The sequence below is a fragment of the Cetorhinus maximus genome, chromosome 19 (genome assembly GCF_964194155.1).
Source record: "Cetorhinus maximus chromosome 19, sCetMax3.hap1.1, whole genome shotgun sequence".
In the NCBI taxonomy this organism is placed as follows: domain Eukaryota; kingdom Metazoa; phylum Chordata; class Chondrichthyes; order Lamniformes; family Cetorhinidae; genus Cetorhinus; species Cetorhinus maximus.
The window spans coordinates 67,727,681-67,748,487 of NC_135897.1; the positions used below are offsets into that span (position 1 = coordinate 67,727,681).

Here is a 20,807-nt window from a genome sequence, read left to right on the forward strand (position 1 = left end):
TCTTGTCAATACCGTTCAAGATCTTATATACTTCAATCAAGTAATCCCTCACTCTTCTAAACTCCAATGGAAACAAGCCCAGTCCATCTATCCTTTCCTAATAAGACCACTCGTTCATTCCAGGTATCAATCTCTAAACCTCCTCTGAACCACCTCCAATGCATTTATATCCTTCCTTAACTGCACACAGTATTCGGGATGTGGTCTCACCAATGCCCGTATAACTGAAGCATAACATCCTTACTTTTATGTTCAATCCCTCTCATAATAAAGAATTGTATTCTATTAGCCTTCTTAATTACTTGCTGTACTTGCATATTCTTTGTGACTCATGCATGAGAACACCTAGATCCCTCAGCAGCACCGAATTCTGCAGCCAATTTCTCTTTAAGTAATAGTCTGCTTTTTATTCTTCCTGCCAAATTGAACTTCACATTTTCCCACCTTATACTCCATCTGCCATATTTTTGCCCACTCATTCAACCTATCTATATCCATTTTCAACCTCCTTATGTGCTCTTCACAAATTACTTTATCTTTGTGTCATCTGCAAATTCAGCTATCATGCCTCCTCAGAAACTGATTGTTGGCAAATCATACTTGGTCTAACCGCTCTCAAAGCCCTGCATAATCTTTCCGGCTACAGACAAGCTCTATGTATTCATTTGCAATTAAACAATCAGAGGTTGATGTCAATAATCTGCGCCTCTATGCTACAATTATATGTTGATTGTAGATTACAGTTTCCATTATGGTAAATTCATAGACTACAATGAAACTGCATGTATGATTCAGAATTTTGGATCAACAGCATGTGCTTTGCACTTCTGGACTTGTCATTAATCAGGGATCCTAATTGTTTAGCATCAGTGGGGATAGGAATGTTGTAGATTGATGAGGGCAGTTGCAGCCATCACAACCAAGAGAATCAATGCATTCATCAGACCTCTGCTGATTTCTGCAAGGCTTGCAGTCTTGCACTTTCCTCTTCCATTGCTCATAAGAAATTCCCATTTTCAATTTCAGTGAGCATTGAGCAATGTGATTTGGGAAAGAAATATGTAATGTGTTTTCCCATTGCCTACCTCATGTGTGATTAAAGAAACATAAGTCCTCTTCATAGAATGGACATTGTGAAACAGACCTTATCCCTCAAGGTTCTAGTTCTTTCGCCATCACCACTGCAATTTGTTGGTTCTGCCGCTGGCCATGGCTCAAACCCTGGAGCATGTGACCCTTACCTGAGCCAGGGGTGACTAGCAAAGTGACAAGTGCAACAACCCCTGAGGTCTCAAATGACCCTGACACACTCATGAATGGACTTCTTTCTGCAAGAAGATAGGAATGTGCAATCAACACATCAAGTTGTCAACAAATCTGCACCAATACAAATGGGAGCTTTACATGCTGTTGCCACCCAGGCTTCAGCAGCAACATGACCAAAACCTTCCCTTTGTGATTTTTTTAATTGCAATTTTTAATTGCAGAGATTTGCAATTGATGATTTTGGAATTCTAGTCTATCCAAGAGCTCTGAATGCCTTGTAAATCTAGGTTTAGAAGTAAACACCTTAGGGCTTGCTAGGTGTTAGGGAATCAGTGGATCATGATAATAATTTCTTCCTCAATGCAATGTATTCATTATGACACCAAAATACGGTATATATTGGGCTAAATCAGTCATTTGTTAAAAAGTTTGCTACTTTCTGATGGACGGCTTGTGCCAGGCACTTCTGAACTTGCCATTAATTAACATTGTTGTCGCTTTGCCTGAATGGGAGCTGCAACATTGTAGGTTAGAGAGGGCAGAGGAAGAAACTCATGACCAATAATACCAAAAAAATTACCTAGGCAATATACAGCCAAATTTTATATTTGACAGTAAATATATTACTGTTGAATTCCAGAGGAATTTAACATTATCGAGTACTGAAGGATTTGTTGGAAGCCTGCGACATAGGCTGAAAATCAGGCTTATCCAACCTCTTCACTTGGGGTGAGGTGGGGGGCACATTTCCATTGACTTCTCAATCAAGCAAATGATGAGCAAATTTCAGAAAAATAAGGTTTGGCACAACATTAAACATGAATTTCAAAATAAAGTTGAAGTATGAAGAAAAGAAGCAACTTGCTGAGCAAAAATAAAGCAATGTCAAAGAAATAAATTGATAATTAAAGAGTAATTAATAACCATCACATAAGAGTGTGAGAGGAACAGAGTCTATTTGTCTGGCTCACTCCTAATTTTTGATGCTCACTCACTCACCGCTGTGTGAGTGGGTGTGATTTTGTGTTGGTGAGAGGGGGTGAGAGTGATTGTGAATCCTGAGACTGAGAGTGAGTCAGACACACACACACTCCCTCCCTGCATACACACTACCCCATACACACCCCACCGTCAATCCTCGCACGCTCGCTCGACACTCACTCACTGCCCCCAACTCGCCCCCCTCTCCCCCATACCCCTCGGCAGCGAGCCTTTTCATCCAAAACATGCACCCGCCACCTCCCTCGTTTGCACCATCGCATGCAGTCTCATCCAATCCGCAGCGAGTCTCTTCTTCCCCCTCAACAAAAACAGAATTACCTGGAAAAACTCAGCAGGTCTGGCAGCATCGGTGGAGAAGAAAAGAGTTGACGTTTCGAGTCCTCATGACCCTTCAGCAGAACTGAGTGAAGTTAGGAGAAGGGTGAAATATAAGCTGGTTTAAGGTGGGTGGGGGGAGAGAAGTTGGGGGGGGGGTGGTTGTAGGGACAAGCAAGCAGTGATAGGAGCAGATAATCAAAAGATGTTACATACAAAGGAACAGAGAGGTGTTAAAGGTGGTGATATTATCTAAGAGAATGTGCTAATTAAGAATGGATGGCAGGACACTCAAGGTACAGCTCTAGTGGGGGTGGGGTGGAAAGACTGACGGGGTATTATAGTTATAGGTTTAAAAATAATGGAAATAGGTGGGAAAAGAAAATCTATATAAATTATTGGAAAAAACAAAAGGGAGGGGGAAGAAACGGAAATGGGGGTGGGGATGGGGGAGGGAGTTTAAGATCTAAAGTTGTTGAATTCAATATTCAGCCCACAAGGCTGTAAAGTGCTTAGTCGGAAGATGAGGTGCTGTTCCTCCAGTTTGCGTTGGGCTTCACTGGAACAATGCAGCAAGCCAAGGACAGACATGTGGGCAAGAGAGCAGGGTGGAGTGTTAAAATGGCAAGCGACAGGGAGGTTTGGGTCTTTCTTGCAGACAGACCGCTGGTGTTCTGCAAAGTGGTCGCCCAGTTTGCGTTTGGTCTCTCCAATGTAGAGGAGACTGCATTGGGAGCAACGAATGCAGTAGACTAAGTTAGGGGAAATGCAAGTGAAATGCATGAAGGGTCATGAGGACTCGAAACGTCAACTCTTTTCTTCTCTGCCGATGCTGCCAGACCTGCTGAGTTTTTCCAGGTGATTCTGTTTTTGTTTTGGATTTCCAGCATCCGCAGTAGTTTTTGTTTTTATCTTCTTCCCCCTCGCGGCCAGACCCTGCCGGAGCGAGAATCTCCTTGCTGATCCAGCCCAGACTGGAGTGAGTCTCTCCTCCCCACACCCGGCCCTGTCCAGCCTGGAGCAATCCTCTCCTTCCCCCACCCGGCTCAGCCCAGTCTGGAGTGAGTCTCTCTTTCCCCCATCCGGCAGTAGCGCTCTCCCCAAACCAGTTCTCTCTCACTCTCTCCCCCCCAATGCCTGAGTTTACAGAGCCCACTTGCTGCTGCCAGTATTGCTGTTCCTCCAATCACAGGCAGCTTCTCTCCCACATTTGTGGGACAGGAACAGCCTGTGACTGAAGGAACAGTTTCTTTAAGAATCTTCCTCTGCATTTACCGGCATTTTGAAAACTACCTCCAGGGGCCACAATGCGGAACTTTGAGCTGGACTTTGGACAAGCCTGCTGGAAATGTGTGGTCTAATGTGAATCAAACTAGACAAGGGAATAATTGGATATATTTCTTGCAGATATTGATGAATGTGCAACCAACACATCAACCTGTCAACAAATCTGCAGCAATACAGTTGGAAGCTTCAATTGCAGTTGCCGTCCTGGATTTAGCACCAATGTGACAAACACTTCTCTTTGTGATGGTAGGCAATCTTCAACATGCAGATTCTCACAAACTGATGATTGGTGAATCCCACTATATCTAATGGCGCTCAATGCCCTGCACATTCTAGATGACTACAAATGACCTCCTTGTGTTCCTTCATAATTACCATTCAGTGGTTGACGACAATGGTGAATTGGTGCTGTAGTGGTATTGTCACTAACTGGAAATCCCAGGTAATGCTCCGGGCACACGGGTTCAAATCCTGCCACATCAGATGGTGGAATTTGAATTTAAATGATTTCTGTTGAAGCCATTGTCAACTGGCCTGGCTGACATGTGACCCCAGACCCACAGTAATGTGGTTGACCAGTACATGCCCACTGAAATGGCCTAGCCAGCCACTCAGTTCATGGGCAATCAGGGATGGGCAATAAATGCTGGCCTAGCCAACAATGGCCACATCACAATGAATGAATATTAAAAAAAAATCTGTTTGTAATAATTATATCTTGATTGCTTGTGACGGTTTTCATTTTTTGAAATTCATAGACTACTCGGAACTTGCACGTGTGATTTATTATTTTGGATTAATGGCATGTGTTTTGCATTTCTGGACTTGCCATTAATCAGGGATCCTCATTGTTTAGCACCCATGGGGTAGGAATGTTGCAGTTTGATGAGGGCTGTAGCAGAATGTCCTGGCCAAGAGAATCAATACGTTCATCATTGTGATCTGTCTGAGAGCTCTGCTCAATTCTGCACGGCCTTGCAGCCTTGCACTTTCCTCTTCCATTGCTTGTAAGTAACGGCCATTTTCAATTTCAGTGAGCATCGAGCAATATGACTTGGGAAAGAAATATGTGAGGTGCTTTCCTATTGCCTACCTCATGTGCGTTAAAAAGAAACACAAATCCTCTTCAGAGAATGGACATTGTGAAACAGCCCTTATCCCTCGAGGGCTCGTTCTTTCACCATCACCATTGGAATTTGCTGGTTCTGCCACTGGCCATAGTTCATACCATTGAGCATGTGACCCTTACCTGAGCCAGGGGTGACTAGCAAAATGAAAGGTGCAACAACTCCTGAGGTCTCAAATGACCCTGATACACTCATTAATGTACTTTTTTCTGCAAGGAGCGAGGAATGTGCAATCAACACATCAAGTTGTCAGCAAATCTGCACCAATACAAATGGGAGCTTTACATGCAGTTGCCGTCCAGGCTTCAGAACCAACATGACCAAAACCTTCCCTAGTGATCGTCGGAAATTTATAATTGCAGAGATACTCTGCAATTGACGATTTTGGAGTTATATTCTATCCAGGAGCTCTGAATGTCTTGTACATCCAGATTTAAAAGCAAACACCTTAGGGCTTGCAAGGTGTTAGGGAATCAGTGGATCACAATAATAATCTGTGCCACAATGCAATGTATTCATTATGATGCCCAAATACAGTATAAATTGGGCTAAATCAGTCATTGCTAGGAGATTGTTAAAAAGTTTGCTACTTTCTGATGGATGGCTTGTGCCAGGCACTTCTGAACTTGCCATTAATTAACATTGTTGTCGCTTTGCCTGAATGGGAGCTGCAACATTGTAGGTTAGAGAGGGCAGAGGAAGAAACTCATGGCCAAAACACCAATAAAATTACCTAGGTAATATACAGACAAATTTTATATTTGACAATAAATACATTGCTGTTGAATTCCAGAGGAATTTAACATTATCGAGTACTGAAGGATTTGTTGGAAGCCTGTGACATAGGCTGAAAATCAGGCTTATCCAACCTCTTCACTTGAGGTGGGGCGGGGGTGAGGGGGGGCGGGGTGGGGGGTGCACATTTCCATTGACTCCTCAGTCAAGGGGCCGATGAGCAAATTTCAGAAAAATAAGGTTTGGCGCAACATTAAACATGAATTTCAAAATAAAGTTGAGGTTTGAAGAAAAGAAGCAACTTGCTGAGCAAAAATAAAGCAATGTCAAAGAAATAAATTGATAATTAAAGAGTAATTAATAACCATCACATAAGAGTGTGAGAGGAACAGAGTCTATTTGTCTGGCTCACTCCTAATTTTTGATGCTCACTCAATCTCATCGCCGTGTGAGTGGGTGTGATTTTGTGTTGGTGTGTGGGGGTGAGAGTGAATGTGAATCCTGAGATTGAAAGTGAGCCAGACACATACACACTGCCCCCCTCACACTTGCCCACACACACTCACTCCCCCACACACTCTCTCACTCCCACACATACTCACTCACACACCCCACCGCCCATCCTCATATGCTCCCTTCCATACTCACTCATTGCCCCCAACTCGCCCCTCTCTTCTCACACTCCCTCCCACACTCACTCACTCTCTCTCTCCCACACCCCTTGGCAGCGAGTCTTTTCATCCTCACCACGCACCCGCCAGCACCTCCCCCATTCACACCATTGCATGCAGTCTCTTCCGACCGCAGCAAGACTCTCCTTCCTCACACGGCTCGGCACAACATGGAGCGAGTTTTTCCTCCCACCACCTGGCCTAGCCCAGCCCGGAGCGAGCCTATTCTTTTCCCACACGGCTTGGCCCAGCCGGAGCGAGACTCTCCTTCTCCCACGTGGCCCAGCCCAGTCCAATCCGGAGTGGGTCTCTCTTCCCCACGTGGCCCAGTCTGGAGTGAGTATCTCTTTCCCCCATCCGGCAGTATCGCTTTCCTGAAACCGGGAGACTTTCTCTCTTGCTCCCTCCGCCCAATGCCTAAGTTTGACGAGCCCATTTGCTGCTGCCAGTCTTGCTGTTCCTCCGATTGCAGGTGATTTTTCTCCTGCATTTGTGGGACAGGAACAGCCTGTAATTGGAGGAACAGTTCCTTTAAGAATCTTCCACTGTATTTACTGGCATTTTGAAAACAACCTCCACGGACCACAATGCGGGACTTTGGGCTGGACTTTGGACAAGTCTGCTGGAAATGTGTGGTCTAATGTGAATCAAACTACACAAGGGAATAATTGGATATATTTCTTGCAGATATTGATGAATGTGCAACCACCACATCAACCTGTCAACAAATCTGCACCAATACAATTGGAAGCTTCAATTGCGGTTGTCATCCTGGATTTAGTACCAATGTGAAAAACACATCTCGTTGTGATGGTAGGCAATCTTCAAACATGCAGATTCTCAGAAACTTATGACTGGTGAATCACACTATATCTAATGGCGCTCAATGCCCTGCACATACTAGATGACTACAAACGACCTCCTTGTGTTCCTTCAAAATTAAACAATCAGTGGTTGGCAACAGTGGTGAAGCGGTGCTATAGTGATATTGTCACTGGACTAGAATCCCCGGGTAATGCTCCAGGCACTCGGGTTTGAATCCTGCCACAGCAGATGGTGGAATTTGAATTATAATGATGACCGTTGAAACCATTGTCGAATGTCAGAAAAACCCCTCACCAATCCGGTTCATTAATGCCCTTTAGGGAAGGAAACCCACCATCCTTGTCTGGCCGACATGTGACCCCAGACCCACAGTCATGTGGTTGACTTTTAAATGCCCCCTGAAATGGCCTAGCAAGCCACTCAGTTCTCGGGCAATTGGGGATGGGCAATAAATGCTGGCCTAGGCAACAATGGCCACATCCCATGAACGAGCATAAAAAATTCTGTGCCTGTTTGCAATAATTATACCTTGATTGCAGATGACAGTTTTAATTTTTAGAAATTCATAGATTACTAGGAATTTGCATGTCTGATTCAGAGTTTTGGATCAATGGCATGTGTTTTGCACTTCATGACTTGCTATTAGTCAGGGATCCTAATTGTTTAGCATCAATGGGGGTAGGAATGTTGTAGTTTGATGAGGGCTGTAGCAGTACGTCCTGGCCAAGAGAGTCACTATGTTCGTCATTGTGATCTGTCTGAGAGCTCTGCTCAATTCTGCACGGCCTTGCAGCCTTGCACTTTCCTCTTCCATTGCTTGTAGGTAATGGCCATTTTCAATTTCAGTGAGCATCGAGCAATATGACTTGGGAAAGAAATATGTGAGGTGCTTTCCTATTGCCTACCTCATGTGCGTTAAAAAGAAACACAAATCCTCTTCAGAGAATGGACATTGTGAAACAGCCCTTATCCCTCGAGGGCTCGTTCTTTCACCATCACCATTGGAATTTGCTGGTTCTGCCACTGGCCATGGTTCATACCATTGAGCATGTGACCCTTACCTGAGCCAGGGGTGACTAGCAAAATGAAAGGTGCAACAACTCCTGAGGTCTCAAATGACCCTGATACACTCATTAATGTACTTTTTTCTGCAAGGAGCGAGGAATGTGCAATCAACACATCAAGTTGTCAGCAAATCTGCACCAATACAAATGGGAGCTTTACATGCAGTTGCCGTCCAGGCTTCAGAACCAACATGACCAAAACCTTCCCTAGTGATCGTCGGAAATTTATAATTGCAGAGATACTCTGCAATTGACGATTTTGGAGTTATATTCTATCCAGGAGCTCTGAATGTCTTGTACTTCCAGATTTAAAAGCAAACACCTTAGGGCTTGCAAGGTGTTAGGGAATCAGTGGATCACAATAATAATCTGTGCCACAATGCAATGTATTCATTATGATGCCCAAATACAGTATAAATTGGGCTAAATCAGTCATTGCTAGGAGATTGTTAAAAAGTTTGCTACTTTCTGATGGATGGCTTGTGCCAGGCACTTCTGAACTTGCCATTAATTAACATTGTTGTCGCTTTGCCTGAATGGGAGCTGCAACATTGTAGGTTAGAGAGGGCAGAGGAAGAAACTCATGGCCAAAACACCAATAAAATTACCTAGGTAATATACAGACAAATTTTATATTTGATAATAAATACATTGCTGTTGAATTCCAGAGGAATTTAACATTATCGAGTACTGAAGGATTTGTTGGAAGCCTGTGACATAGGCTGAAAATCAGGCTTATCCAACCTCTTCACTTGAGGTGGGGCGGGGGTGAGGGGGGGCGGGGTGGGGGGGGGCACATTTCCATTGACTCCTCAGTCAAGGGGCCAATGAGCAAATTTCAGAAAAATAAGGTTTGGCGCAACATTAAACATGAATTTCAAAATAAAGTTGAGGTTTGAAGAAAAGAAGCAACTTGCTGAGCAAAAATAAAACAATGTCAAAGAAATAAATTGATAATTAAAGAGTAATTAATAACCATCACATAAGAGTGTGAGAGGAACAGAGTCTATTTGTCTGGCTCACTCCTAATTTTTGATGCTCACTCAATCTCATCGCCGTGTGAGTGGGTGTGATTTTGTGTTGGTGTGTGGGGGTGAGAGTGAATGTGAATCCTGAGATTGAAAGTGAGCCAGACACATACACACTGCCCCCCTCACACTTGCCCACACACACTCACTCCCCCACACACTCTCTCACTCCCACACATACTCACTCACACACCCCACCGCCCATCCTCATATGCTCCCTTCCATACTCACTCATTGCCCCCAACTCGCCCCTCTCTTCTCACACTCCCTCCCACACTCACTCACTCTCTCTCTCCCACACCCCTTGGCAGCGAGTCTTTTCATCCTCACCACGCACCCGCCAGCACCTCCCCCATTCACACCATTGCATGCAGTCTCTTCCGACCGCAGCAAGACTCTCCTTCCTCACACGGCTCGGCACAACATGGAGCGAGTTTTTCCTCCCACCACCTGGCCTAGCCCAGCCCGGAGCGAGCCTATTCTTTTCCCACACGGCTTGGCCCAGCCGGAGCGAGACTCTCCTTCTCCCACGTGGCCCAGCCCAGTCCAATCCGGAGTGGGTCTCTCTTCCCCACGTGGCCCAGTCTGGAGTGAGTATCTCTTTCCCCCATCCGGCAGTATCGCTTTCCTGAAACCGGGAGACTTTCTCTCTTGCTCCCTCCGCCCAATGCCTAAGTTTGACGAGCCCATTTGCTGCTGCCAGTCTTGCTGTTCCTCCGATTGCAGGTGATTTTTCTCCTGCATTTGTGGGACAGGAACAGCCTGTAACTGGAGGAACAGTTCCTTTAAGAATCTTCCACTGTATTTACTGGCATTTTGAAAACAACCTCCACGGACCACAATGCGGGACTTTGGGCTGGACTTTGGACAAGTCTGCTGGAAATGTGTGGTCTAATGTGAATCAAACTACACAAGGGAATAATTGGATATATTTCTTGCAGATATTGATGAATGTGCAACCACCACATCAACCTGTCAACAAATCTGCACCAATACAATTGGAAGCTTCAATTGCGGTTGTCATCCTGGATTTAGTACCAATGTGAAAAACACATCTCGTTGTGATGGTAGGCAATCTTCAAACATGCAGATTCTCAGAAACTTATGACTGGTGAATCACACTATATCTAATGGCGCTCAATGCCCTGCACATTCTAGATGACTACAAACGACCTCCTTGTGTTCCTTCAAAATTAAACAATCAGTGGTTGGCAACAGTGGTGAAGCGGTGCTATAGTGATATTGTCACTGGACTAGAATCCCCGGGTAATGCTCCAGGCACTCGGGTTTGAATCCTGCCACAGCAGATGGTGGAATTTGAATTATAATGATGACCGTTGAAACCATTGTCGAATGTCAGAAAAACCCCTCACCAATCCGGTTCATTAATGCCCTTTAGGGAAGGAAACCCACCATCCTTGTCTGGCCGACATGTGACCCCAGACCCACAGTCATGTGGTTGACTTTTAAATGCCCCCTGAAATGGCCTAGCAAGCCACTCAGTTCTCGGGCAATTGGGGATGGGCAATAAATGCTGGCCTAGGCAACAATGGCCACATCCCATGAACGAGCATAAAAAATTCTGTGCCTGTTTGCAATAATTATACCTTGATTGCAGATGACAGTTTTAATTTTTAGAAATTCATAGATTACTAGGAATTTGCATGTCTGATTCAGAGTTTTGGATCAATGGCATGTGTTTTGCACTTCATGACTTGCTATTAGTCAGGGATCCTAATTGTTTAGCATCAATGGGGGTAGGAATGTTGTAGTTTGATGAGGGCTGTAGCAGTACGTCCTGGCCAAGAGAGTCACTATGTTCGTCATTGTGATCTGTCTGAGAGCTCTGCTCAATTCTGCACGGCCTTGCAGCCTTGCACTTTCCTCTTCCATTGCTTGTAGGTAATGGCCATTTTCAATTTCAGTGAGCATCGAGCAATATGACTTGGGAAAGAAATATGTGAGGTGCTTTCCTATTGCCTACCTCATGTGCGTTAAAAAGAAACACAAATCCTCTTCAGAGAATGGACATTGTGAAACAGCCCTTATCCCTCGAGGGCTCGTTCTTTCACCATCACCATTGGAATTTGCTGGTTCTGCCACTGGCCATGGTTCATACCATTGAGCATGTGACCCTTACCTGAGCCAGGGGTGACTAGCAAAATGAAAGGTGCAACAACTCCTGAGGTCTCAAATGACCCTGATACACTCATTAATGTACTTTTTTCTGCAAGGAGCGAGGAATGTGCAATCAACACATCAAGTTGTCAGCAAATCTGCACCAATACAAATGGGAGCTTTACATGCAGTTGCCGTCCAGGCTTCAGAACCAACATGACCAAAACCTTCCCTAGTGATCGTCGGAAATTTATAATTGCAGAGATACTCTGCAATTGACGATTTTGGAGTTATATTCTATCCAGGAGCTCTGAATGTCTTGTACTTCCAGATTTAAAAGCAAACACCTTAGGGCTTGCAAGGTGTTAGGGAATCAGTGGATCACAATAATAATCTGTGCCACAATGCAATGTATTCATTATGATGCCCAAATACAGTATAAATTGGGCTAAATCAGTCATTGCTAGGAGATTGTTAAAAAGTTTGCTACTTTCTGATGGATGGCTTGTGCCAGGCACTTCTGAACTTGCCATTAATTAACATTGTTGTCGCTTTGCCTGAATGGGAGCTGCAACATTGTAGGTTAGAGAGGGCAGAGGAAGAAACTCATGGCCAAAACACCAATAAAATTACCTAGGTAATATACAGACAAATTTTATATTTGACAATAAATACATTGCTGTTGAATTCCAGAGGAATTTAACATTATCGAGTACTGAAGGATTTGTTGGAAGCCTGTGACATAGGCTGAAAATCAGGCTTATCCAACCTCTTCACTTGAGGTGGGGCGGGGGTGAGGGGGGGCGGGGTGGGGGGTGCACATTTCCATTGACTCCTCAGTCAAGGGGCCGATGAGCAAATTTCAGAAAAATAAGGTTTGGCGCAACATTAAACATGAATTTCAAAATAAAGTTGAGGTTTGAAGAAAAGAAGCAACTTGCTGAGCAAAAATAAAGCAATGTCAAAGAAATAAATTGATAATTAAAGAGTAATTAATAACCATCACATAAGAGTGTGAGAGGAACAGAGTCTATTTGTCTGGCTCACTCCTAATTTTTGATGCTCACTCAATCTCATCGCCGTGTGAGTGGGTGTGATTTTGTGTTGGTGTGTGGGGGTGAGAGTGAATGTGAATCCTGAGATTGAAAGTGAGCCAGACACATACACACTGCCCCCCTCACACTTGCCCACACACACTCACTCCCCCACACACTCTCTCACTCCCACACATACTCACTCACACACCCCACCGCCCATCCTCATATGCTCCCTTCCATACTCACTCATTGCCCCCAACTCGCCCCTCTCTTCTCACACTCCCTCCCACACTCACTCACTCTCTCTCTCCCACACCCCTTGGCAGCGAGTCTTTTCATCCTCACCACGCACCCGCCAGCACCTCCCCCATTCACACCATTGCATGCAGTCTCTTCCGACCGCAGCAAGACTCTCCTTCCTCACACGGCTCGGCACAACATGGAGCGAGTTTTTCCTCCCACCACCTGGCCTAGCCCAGCCCGGAGCGAGCCTATTCTTTTCCCACACGGCTTGGCCCAGCCGGAGCGAGACTCTCCTTCTCCCACGTGGCCCAGCCCAGTCCAATCCGGAGTGGGTCTCTCTTCCCCACGTGGCCCAGTCTGGAGTGAGTATCTCTTTCCCCCATCCGGCAGTATCGCTTTCCTGAAACCGGGAGACTTTCTCTCTTGCTCCCTCCGCCCAATGCCTAAGTTTGACGAGCCCATTTGCTGCTGCCAGTCTTGCTGTTCCTCCGATTGCAGGTGATTTTTCTCCTGCATTTGTGGGACAGGAACAGCCTGTAATTGGAGGAACAGTTCCTTTAAGAATCTTCCACTGTATTTACTGGCATTTTGAAAACAACCTCCACGGACCACAATGCGGGACTTTGGGCTGGACTTTGGACAAGTCTGCTGGAAATGTGTGGTCTAATGTGAATCAAACTACACAAGGGAATAATTGGATATATTTCTTGCAGATATTGATGAATGTGCAACCACCACATCAACCTGTCAACAAATCTGCACCAATACAATTGGAAGCTTCAATTGCGGTTGTCATCCTGGATTTAGTACCAATGTGAAAAACACATCTCGTTGTGATGGTAGGCAATCTTCAAACATGCAGATTCTCAGAAACTTATGACTGGTGAATCACACTATATCTAATGGCGCTCAATGCCCTGCACATTCTAGATGACTACAAACGACCTCCTTGTGTTCCTTCAAAATTAAACAATCAGTGGTTGGCAACAATGGTGAAGCGGTGCTATAGTGGTATTGTCACTGGACTAGAATCCCCGGGTAATGCTCCAGGCACTCGGGTTTGAATCCTGCCACAGCAGATGGTGGAATTTGAATTATAATGATGACCGTTGAAACCATTGTCGAATGTCAGAAAAACCCCTCACCAATCCGGTTCATTAATGCCCTTTAGGGAAGGAAACCCACCATCCTTGTCTGGCCGACATGTGACCCCAGACCCACAGTCATGTGGTTGACTTTTAAATGCCCCCTGAAATGGCCTAGCAAGCCACTCAGTTCTCGGGCAATTGGGGATGGGCAATAAATGCTGGCCTAGGCAACAATGGCCACATCCCATGAACGAGCATAAAAAATTCTGTGCCTGTTTGCAATAATTATACCTTGATTGCAGATGACAGTTTTAATTTTTAGAAATTCATAGATTACTAGGAATTTGCATGTCTGATTCAGAGTTTTGGATCAATGGCATGTGTTTTGCACTTCATGATTTGCTATTAGTCAGGGATCCTAATTGTTTAGCATCAATGGGGGTAGGAATGTTGTAGTTTGATGAGGGCTGTAGCAGTACGTCCTGGCCAAGAGAGTCACTATGTTCGTCATTGTGATCTGTCTGAGAGCTCTGCTCATTTCTGCACAGCTTGGAGTCTTGCACTTTCCTCTTCCATTGCTTGGATGAAATGCCCATTTTCAATTTCCTTGAGCATTGAGCAATGTGACTTGGGAAAGAAATATGTGAGGTGTTTTCCCATTGCCTCCCTCATGTGTGATTAAAGAAACACAAGTCCTCTTCATAGAATGGACACTGTGAAACAGCCCTTGCCTAAGATGTTCCAATTGTTTCACCATCACCACTGGAATTTGCTGGTTCTGCCACTGGCCATAGCTAATACCCTTGAGCATGTGGCCCTTATCTGGGCCTGGGGTGACTAGCAAAAGGGCAGGTGCAACAAACCCTGAAGTCTTAAATAACCCTGATACACTCAGGAATGGACATTTTTCTGCAAATATCAATAAATGTACAACCAACGCCCAAGTTATCAATTCATCTTCACCAATATAAATGGGAGCTTTACAAGCTGTTGCCACCCTTGCTTCAGCGCCAACATGACCAAAATCTTCACTTTGTGATGTGGCAAATTTTTAAGCGCAGAGATACTCTACAATTGGTGATTTTGGAATTATCTTCTATCCAAGAGCTCTGAATGTCTTGTAAATCTTGATAGGTTGCAGCAAACACTTTAGGGCTCCTTAGGTATTAAACCATCAGTGGATTACAATAATAATCTGTGTCATAATGCAGTAGGGATATTATGACAGCAGAATATGGTGTGTATTGGGCTAAATCAATCATAACTAGGAGATTGTTAAAATGTTTGTCAATTTCTGATCAACGACTTGCTCTTTGCACTTCTGGACTTACCATGAACTAACATCATTGTCACTTCACCTAAATAGTAGGTTAAGCTTTGCAGGCTAAAGAGGGCAGAAGAAGAAAATCATGGCCAATGAGACCAATATAATTACTTAGCTGTTATACAGTAAAAGTTTGTATTTGATGGAAAAGCAAAACTAAATATTTTGGTGTTGAATTAACAGAAGAATTCAACATTATAGAGTCCAGTAGGAAGCATGTGAAATACATGAAAATATTTGGTCTAATGTGAATCACACTGTGGAAAGAATGATTTGATATATTTCTTGCAGATATTGATGAATGTTTAACCAAGACATCAACCTGTCAACAAATCTGCACCAATACAATTGGAAGCTTCAATTGCAGTTGTCATCCAGGCTTTAGCACCAATGTGACAAACACTTCTCTTTGTGATGGTAGGAAACAGTTAAACATGCAGATCCTCTGCAATTTGGGAATTACACTCTGGACAACAGCTCACACTGTCCAGCTAAGGTTTCAAGCAAAATCTTTCATGCTGCTGAATAATTAAACAATCTGTGGCCCACTACAATATTCTGTACCACAGCAGAATACAGTATCAACTGTAGTCAATTAGTTACCCTGTACTTGGAAGTAGGTTTCACACTTTCTGCTCATAGGCTTGTCCTGTGCATTTCTTGACATGCTATTAATCAATGCTCCTGTCATTTAACATAAACGGGGAAGGAAAATTGTAGTTTAGTGAGGGCAGAATAGGAAAGTCATGGCCAATAGCCCCAATATATTTAGTAACACATTATAAAACCATATTTTATGTTTGATGTCCCTGTTGTTTAAATAAGTGGGGCAAGAGTATTGTGGCTCAGTGAGGTTCTTGCACAATATACAGATGAAACTGTACATTGTTGCAGGGTGGAAGAGCGAACTGACCAGGGCACCATGGCACAGGGAGCCATTCAAGTAGGGGGAGTTAAGAGGAATGTAGTGCTAGTAGCAGACAGTATAGTAAGGAGGATAGACACAGTTATCTGTTCCAAGTGCAAGAGTTCCAACAGCTGAGTTGCCTGCCCATTGCAAGGTTGCCAGAACTCTTAGTCCCTCCAGTGCTTTTTTATGCCCACTCTGCTCTCGTTCTTTCTTGCCGCTCACCAAGTGAATTCTCATTCTCTTTCTGGTGTTCTTTTGTACCCCGCTATCTTCTCTTAACTTAAGTAGCCTGATTACCTGATTACCATCATGTTTCATACAGCATCTGGTTATCATAGTCAGAGAACTGAAATATGTAAGGAACATCCTGGAAACAGCTTGCTTCAATCATTAATCACTTTTTCACATTATGTGCAGCACAACGCAAAGTTATCCTAAGGTTTACTGCCACAAGTGAGAATTCGAATTTGTCTGATCAACAAATCAGAGAGAAAGTTCTTCAAAGACTTCACATTCTAGTTAACAACTATATCCAACAGGTATGTTGCAGAAAATAACCATGAAATGTGTACATTCTTGTTGTAGGGTGGCCAAGTTGTACTATTAGTATTAGAGTTGTACTGCAGACACTGTTAAGTGGAAACATTAAGTTTATTTACAATATATTCAGCAGCAACTACATGTGTGCTTTCAACTCCAACTCTATCTCTACACTGTCTGCTGAGGTAGCCTGTGCTACTCTCCTATCAGTTACTACAGATCATGTGATCTTTCATAACAAGTATTATTCTTAAAGGTACTTTACACAGTAAATAAAACCATAATTATGATATTCTTCCCCCTTTAATTCAGTTATACATATTATATTTACAAGTACATATTTTTCAAGACAATGTAATATTTACACTGGGTAAGGAATTTGCAAGTTTGGTCTTTCAGGTGGTTTCCTGGTAAGTGGGGAACGTCACAGCTCCACAACTTCAGATTCTTTGTCAGGAACCTCCTTTTCCAGAGTTGCCTGAATATCAGGTGCTTCAGTGGGCACTTGCAGTTCTGTATCTTCAACTCTTGCAGGAACATCAGACATGTCAGTCCTGGGTTGAGTATCCTCATAAGGAAACGCAGACCCACTCATGATCACTGGTGGAACCATATCTTGGTGATTTATCTCTCTTTTCCTTAAATGGATGATCCGGTCTTCCACCTCCACATGGTAAGATAGAGGTCCGGTCACCGCACTTAACCACTTTGGTCCTTCCCCGAAGGTTTTCATATATACTAGGTCCCCCATGGTAAATTTCCTCTCACAACTACGCCAGTTGCGTCTAGTTTTCTGGCTTCCTTCCACCTTCCCCTCTAAATTAGGCATTATTAAGCTCAATCTTGTCCTGAAACGGCTTTTCAACAATTACTCCGCAAGTGTGGCACCTGGTGTTGTGTGAGAAGTAGTCCTATAATGAAAAAGAAAGAATGCTAGCTCGGTTGCCAAGGAATCGCCAGTTAGCTTTTTCATGCCCGTCTTGAACGTTTGAGGAAGGGTGGCACGGTGCAGTTTTTACATGAGTAATTCCATTGAGGCTGATAAACCATTGAAATGCAGCATTTGTAAATGCCGTGCCATTATGGGAAATGACTACTTCTGGTAGTCCGTGAATGGCAAAACTCTGACGTAGTTTCTCAACTGTAGCACCTGACATTGGTGACTTCATCTCATATACGTCCAACCATTTTGAATGGACATCGACAATGAGCAGAAACATTGTTCCCAGGAAAGGCCCAATGTAGTCAATGTGTAATCACACCCAGGGTCTACCTGGCCACTCCCATGATGTAATGGAGCTGTCACTGGTAACTTTTGCAGTTGTTGACATTGCCCACAATGCTTTACCACACTCTCTATTTCACCATTCATCCCTGGCCACCATAAATAGCTGCGTGCTATGATCTTCATTTGGGAAATTCCTGCATGGGCACTGTGTAGTTCAACTAAAAGTGGTGCCCTTCCCTATGGAGGAACTATCACTTATGCCCCCCACAATAAAATGCCATCCTGACTGGTTATTTTACGTTTTCTTTTGAAGTACGGTTTCATTTAATCAGATATGGGCTCCTGTGACCAATCATGTAGCACGTGTTCTTGTATTTGACATAGGGCTGGGACTCGACGTGTCCAGTTTCTCATCTGTCAAGCACATACCAGTGAGGAATCTAAGAACTTTAACAGTGAAACAAGTTCCTGTGGAACTGGCATGTGCTGATCATTTTCTTGAAAAGGCAAACAACTAAGGGCATCGGCATTTGTGATTTGATTGCCAAGCCTATGTATGAAAGTGTATTCGTATGCTGCCAGAATTAAGGCCCATTGTTGTATTCTTCCTGAGGCTATGGGTGGTAGAGCCTTTTCCTCACTAAACAAACCTAACAGTGGTTTGTGGTCTGAAACGATTGTAAAATAGCAGCCGTTTACGTATTGGTGAAACCAAAGTTGATGGGTATCCCTTTTCTGCTGTGATACATAACCTATTGACTATTCCGTGCCATTGTTCATTTAGTGAGATAGCACTGCTCTCACTCCATAGGGATATGTGCCACATGTCGCCGCCAATTCTTTCATCTGGTCATAATAAACTTGTAGATTGGATGAGTGCAGCAATTGTTTCACCTTTATGAAAGCTTCTTTCTGGGGCACCTCCCAAGATCAACGTTGGTTCTTTTTGAGTAGAGAATGCAGGGGGGGCCAGCACTGTAGCCAAATTGGGTAAGAACCACCCATAATAATTGATCATCCCTAGGAATGATTTGAGCTCTGAGGCGTCCTTTGGCGCAGCGTCTCTTATGGCTCTCACTTTCTCCTCAACTGGGTGGAGGCCGTGTGAGTCTGCCCAGTGTCCCAAATAGATTACCTCACCTGCTTGGAACGTGCACTTTTCTTTTTTTAGATGCAATCCAGCTTGCAAGAAACATTTTAAGACTTCTTCTAAGTTTGCCAACTGCTCTTTTTCAGCGAATCCTATCACCAATAGATCATCTAAATAGGCTACAACCTGGGGCAGTCCCTGCAGTAAGCTTTCCATTGTTCTCTGAAAGATGGCACAAGCTGAGGAGATACTGAAAGGCAATCGTGTATATTAGTACAACCCTTTGTGGGTATTAATTGAGACAAATTCCCAGGAGGCATTATTGTTGATAAGCATGACTCATGTCATATTTTGTGTACGTTGTCCCTCTTGCCAGCTTGGCATACAGGTCTTCAATTTTAGGAATGGGGTGCCTGTCCAGCTAGGCTACTTTGTTAACTGTCAGTTTGTATGCTTTGGTAAGGCTTAAGGATGGGGGAACCATGGGTGCTGTCTATTCTGAGAACTAAACAGCTTGCATAATGCCCAGTTTCCCTAGCCTATTCAGCTCAGTGTCAACCTTTCCACGCAGGGCGTATGGCATTGGTCTTGCCTTCATTAAGCGAGGCGTTGCTTCTGGATCCACATAAATCTTGGCCTGCAGGCCCTGGATTTTCCCCAGCTCATCCTTGGTGACAGAGGCGTACTTTCTAGGTAGCTCTGGTAGCCCACTTGTTCTCACTTAGAAAATTTCTGACCATTCTAATCAAATTTCCTTTAACCAATTTTGCCCCAGGGGGCTTGGCCCTTCACTTCCTACCACCATCCTGGGTAGTTGTGCCAATTGCCTTCCATAATGGAAAGTTAATCTGCTTATGCCTTTTACTTGAATGCCTTCACCCGTGTATGTTTTTAGCTTGGTAGCTGTTTGTTCTAAACTTAATTGATGTTCGCCCATTATTCAAATATCTGAAGGTATGTTCCCCAATTGCTGTGGAAGCTCCCATGTATACTTCCATTTTAACAGGCTTGCCATTTAATTTCACTGTGACAAATATTTGTTCTGTCTTTCCAACTTTCAGATTAAACGAGTAAATGTCAGCATTTGTTGTTTCAGGCTCTTCTACATGGTAGATTTCATTGGGCTTCTTCTTTTGTTTACAAGCCTGTTTGAATCTTTCCTTACACTGCCCCATCATCTGTCCATTTCTTTGACCATAGTAGCATTCGATTTTTTTAAACTGCCAATCGCTAAAAGACTGCTTGTTTCCACCTCTATTAAAATTATTCTTTGATCTCGCGGCTAAGTTATTTTTCTTTATTCTTCGGTTAGCAGGAGCTGTTTCACGTCACTTTCGCTTGAGGTTTCCTGCCAGATGTGGAAGATGGTGTCATTTTGCGTACTTTATATTGCCTGTGAATCTCTTACAGTGCTTTCCATGGCCAGCGCTATCTCTAGCACCTTCTTGGAATCCAGATTCACTTTGGACAATAATCTTTTCTGAATAGTGTCCCCTTTCACACCACACACTAAACAATCTCCTGGTGGTAAACCAGTAGACTGGGGACTGCAAACAGAGCATTGTAGATTTTTTTCCAGTCTTTGTGCTCTGAATATGACTGAAGTTTGCCTGCTTTCTGATTCAGCTAAGAATCTTGCATTAGACAGTCCCGCAGATGTTTTGGTAGGCATCGTGCTCAGATAATGATTATTTGTCAGTGGGGTAAACCCTGTAGAGGGGATGTTTCTTCAACAGCAGTTTTTGGATTACCGCATTGGTTTCACTGAACCAATCTTGATGCTTATGAGAGCTAGGGCCGAGGGCCTCTAGAGCAGTGGAGTACACTATATCCCTGAAGGTCACCCACTCATCCTCAATACAGCGAGTGTCCATTTTTGCTGCACACACAGGCGGCTTTCGAGTTTCTC

The 20,807-nt window shown here is 43.9% G+C and overlaps 1 long non-coding RNA gene across 3 annotated transcripts in view; it reads left to right on the forward strand.

Annotated features, from left to right (window-relative positions):
• The window catches only part of LOC144694217 (uncharacterized), a 55,667-nt gene that overhangs the window by 33,885 nt on the left and 975 nt on the right, over positions 1-20,807 (forward strand). For 2 of the 3 annotated variants that reach the window (XR_013579683.1, XR_013579685.1), the window contains exon 2: positions 16,458-16,579. This is a non-coding gene — a long non-coding RNA (uncharacterized LOC144694217). Of the gene's footprint in view, positions 1-4,033; positions 4,117-16,457; positions 16,580-20,807 lie in introns of those variants that run through there. The other variant, XR_013579684.1, reaches the window with a different exon arrangement.